The sequence below is a fragment of the Leptinotarsa decemlineata genome, unplaced genomic scaffold (genome assembly GCF_025532065.1).
Source record: "Leptinotarsa decemlineata unplaced genomic scaffold, Ldec_3_MD MMD2_tig00078422_RagTag_RagTag, whole genome shotgun sequence".
Taxonomy (NCBI): Eukaryota; Metazoa; Arthropoda; class Insecta; order Coleoptera; family Chrysomelidae; genus Leptinotarsa; species Leptinotarsa decemlineata.
In genome coordinates, this window is record NW_027412747.1 from 7,654,982 (window position 1) to 7,659,614 (window position 4,633).

The following is a 4,633-nucleotide window of genomic DNA, read 5'->3' on the forward strand; positions in this document are numbered from 1 at the left end:
AGTAGAATAAACAAAAGCAGTCTGAATGCCAAAATCAAGTTGGCGTATCGTATGTGGGACCTCTATGAACTACCATCATTACGTGGGACTTCTTCAGACATATGGGCCATCAAAACAACTAACGCATTGGAAACTCCTCGTTTTGTCATCATCGCATTCCAAAGTACTACCACATCTGAAGATAGAACACAAGATATTACAAAATTCACAACTGCTGATATCAATAGTATTCGAGTATACTTGAATTCTGAAGTTTATCCATATGAGCGTTGGAATTTGAATTTCGATAAAAAACTTGATGCTCCTGCTTATTATGCTTTTGAGAGTTTCCAGCGAAGTTATTATGATAAAGATATGAGTGAACCTCTGATGGACATTGGACAATTTAGAGAGAATCCACTATTCGTCATCGATTGTTCCCATCAACCGAATGCAACAAAATCATCAACTATTGATATAAAGATTGAGTTTGAGACGAGGAAGACCAAGTTTCCAGACAACACTAAAGTATATGCATTAATTTTGCATGATACAGTTTTAACATACAATGCATTGGATGGTTCAGTTCATAGCAGATATTGACACTTTTTTTTCACTCTATCATGTACTGTTTTATGATCTTTTTTTTTTATTTGTAACTGACTTATATCATGTATTGTATTTTATATCATATTTATTGTTTTGTAATCATTTTCTATTGTATTTCATCAGATTTAAATAAATAAAACATGAAAATATTACAAAGTTTTTTATTTGACATTATTTATGATTTACAGGAACATACAGACTATCTAAAATAACTTCTTCCTCATAATCATCATTTTCGCGACCATCTTCAATTTCCTCTCGATTTTCATCATTCAATTCAAAGTGATGAATAATCCATTCTGGCAAGTATGGTTGGAGGCTATACAGGAATCTTCTTAGGTTCAGTTCAATCATAACCTCACAAAGTTGCCACAATTCCAATTCATTATCCAAAAATTTGTTGCAAACTTCTGCACCACTCCAATAGTTCTCAGCATCACGAAGGCATAATTCGATTTGTTTTTCATCATAGCATACACTCATATCATAAACGCTTGCATGTTCGGCTCCATCACCCAACACCTTCAATTTAGACGACAAATGTTGAACCGATGATTTGAGATCTACAATATCGACCCAATCTTGACTTGCGTACTGCATCCACATCTTTAAATGGTGGAACTGAAATCGAATAAAAAAAACAATAAGCAACCTCCAATTTTTCAGTGATATAATACTCACATTCCCATTTTACTTGTAGTTACAAAGTGAGTGTATTCAACTAAGTTAGTAATGTTTATATTTCCATATAATTATCATCTAATATATGAATATTAATAAAACAATAAGAAATTCATTATAATTACTATTATTATTCAATCATATTGAATTTGACTAGAGTTATCGTTTTCACACCAAAAAAACTTTGTAAGCTATGACCTAAAGAAATTCACTATAAATTATTACTATTATTCAATCATATTGAATTTGACTAGAGATCGCGTTTTCATGCCAGCAAAACTTTGTTGGCTCTGTCCTAAATACATCATCGTATATTTACCACCTGATGAGTTGATACAAGATATATCGTCATCACTGAATTGCAACGAAATACGTTTTGGTAGCCATGTTTTAAATAATTTATCATTGCTCACATCTTGCAAAGTTAATAAAATTGATTTACCAAATCGTGTAGAATAAGTTGACATATTTTTAATTATGTACACTTCATCAATTGGCAATGATGATAAGGCCTTTTGCTCTAGTATTTCAACCTCCTGTACAATCAAATTATTAATTTTATTCAAGTCTACTTTTGAAACGGACATGATGAAAATATATATGAAAATATAAACAATTTCCAACAGACAAATACACTCACCGTCTTCCTTCTATTACGAACTGAATAACACTCTACCAATTGCTAACTGCTGCAGATATATTCGTCTACTGATTTCATAGTGTGCCAGGCATTTCTTTTATATTAAACAGTGTGAGTCACCCCCACCATGAAACCGTGAAAGATTCACATTGCTAGTTGCTATCCACTAGAGATGCCTGACGTCACAGCCAAGCCCATCTCCCAACTTGATGCGATAACAGTTGCCGGTACGAGCAAGCAGTGGTCGTTGCGGTCTCGGAGAGGGTAGACGCTAGGCAAACGGTCCTCGGCTGCCGTTGTGTCACCATCGATAGCGGGGCTAGAGCGAACCTTCATCGCTTCGGGAGAGGTGAGGGCAGACCGATGAATACGCATTACTCTGCCACACGTCGTGGAGTGAACATGTCGCTCTCTAGCCGTTGAACGGTTATTGCTGTGACGTCACTCCACTACTAACTTGGTGCCCTAACACCGATGGAGCATTTATTACTTGGAGGATCTTCGAAGTATGCAGACGTATGTTTGTACATAGACAAACAAGCACATGATGAAACCCTGTACCGTGCATTCTCCTACACACACACACACACATAAACACACAAAATCTCATATGAAAAAAAAATCTGAACGATCCATGCACCAGACACTTCAAGGTCACAACGCCTTGACTTCACTGCACAACAAAAAAACTTCACCAAACAACAACCAATAAAAAAAGCAATTAATACGTCATAGTGGTGGGGGGAGGCCGAGAATCAGCTGTAAACAACTACTCTGTCATTTTGAAGTTTCGGGGTGTAGACCATTGGGTGTAGTCCATTCCTGCCTTAATAATAATAATAATGAATATCTTTAGTACCAATTAATACATTTTGTTTATGCAGTTAGGGCGAGATTCAGTTTGTATGTAATAATGACTATTTTACAATATGAAATATAATTCAACAGTTTGCTTCAAAGCAAAATTCAAAGACAGCAAAAAGAATAATGAAATAATGAATTAAATCCAAAGAATAGAGAAAGCATGAAAGTTCAGCGACTTTGTGGAACAAAAACTGACTCTTGCATGAAAGCGCATCAAAGCGCATCATTTGTTTAGTCAATCACCAAAATTTGGTTCATTTTGGTTAAACAGTTATCAAAGAAAAACATTTTTTTTGTAACTTTGAGGACCCGTAACTTGGTAACGAAGGATTTTAAGAACAAAAGTTATATGTAGTACTGGTGATATTTTAACCCCATCTTTACATTCCCCAGAGGGAAAAAAAGTCCAAGGACACCCTGCATACTTCACTGGATTATTTGTTTGAAGAGTACATTCTTCTCAATACTAGTAAGAAACGAATAAAAATGAAAATGTATTCATTGGTTGCCTTACATAAAGTGACAGGAAGTAATACCGAGTGCAACCAAGCAGAAATGATAGTGTGTGTGTGTGTGTATTGATGGTTTAGCACCTGATGGTTGAGAATATTTTCAGCCAGTCCAAAATATTACCTAACATGTTTATTCAACAAAAACCATGCTATTGAAATATTCTGACACTTCTCAATGTTTCATCATTCATACATTCACGTGATATGATATCTGCATTTTATAATCTTAGGAAAACAATTTCTTTGAGAATTTGAAATTTAGAAGTTACATGCAGCAGCTGAAACTTTCATGATTAGCGAAGAAGTGCTTTTAAATGAAATTATTAATTGTATAATATCACAATGTCACTATACGTAACTGTCAAAAATTTTAGTGCACTGCGATGCACACAATCAATAGCGTTTTGTTTGTTTGTCTGTTTTCCTGCTATGTTTTTTGTCTGATAGTGTTTGCCTGTGAGTCTGTTCGTCTATTTGTCTCTTCGAAAATTTGGCGTCCCACATTGGGCGCCGAATTCTTGTATCATTCTATATTTTTGTCCAAGGCGTTCGACTGTGTCTCACATAACCTTCTGTTGGAATAGTTATCTTATTATGGGGTTAGAGGAACACCACTCAAATTGATGTCATCATATTTAACAAATAGGCAACAACTGGTCAAAATGAAAAATACTACATTCGAGCTCAGGATAGTGAAACATGGAGTTCCACAGGGATCGGTCCTTGGTCCTTTGCTTTTTATCATTTACATAAATGACATTTGTCAGCATATGGTACAGGATATATCCACCATTCTTTTCGCTGACGATACGTCACTTATCAATAGTTCGTCAGATTTTTATAGCCTCAAAATTCTTGCTGACAATTCGATTGACCTGGCAAGAAATTGGTTTTCTGCAAACTCCCTACAACTAAATAATGAAAAAACGCAAAACTGATTATATCCAGTAACAATGAATACACATCAGGAGAACACTGTAAACTTCTTGGAATTACAATCGATGACACTCTCAGGTGGCACTATCATACTCAAAAACTGAACAGCAATGCGCTAAACATCTTCAGATCACAGAAGAAAGCTATTCGTCTTCTGGCTGGAGTCGGACTGAGAGAACGCTGTCGTTCCCATTTTACTGACATGAAAATGATGACACTACCATGCATTTACATATATCAAACCCTTTGTGAAATACACTCAAACAAAGGAAACTATACTGTTTCATCAGATCTTCACAAATACGACACGAAATCAGCAAACCAAATAGCACTAAAACGTTTCAGGCTGAATAAGTCGAAATCAAATTCCCTCAATTTGAAACTTTATAACAAGTTGAGCTCAGAATTGCGT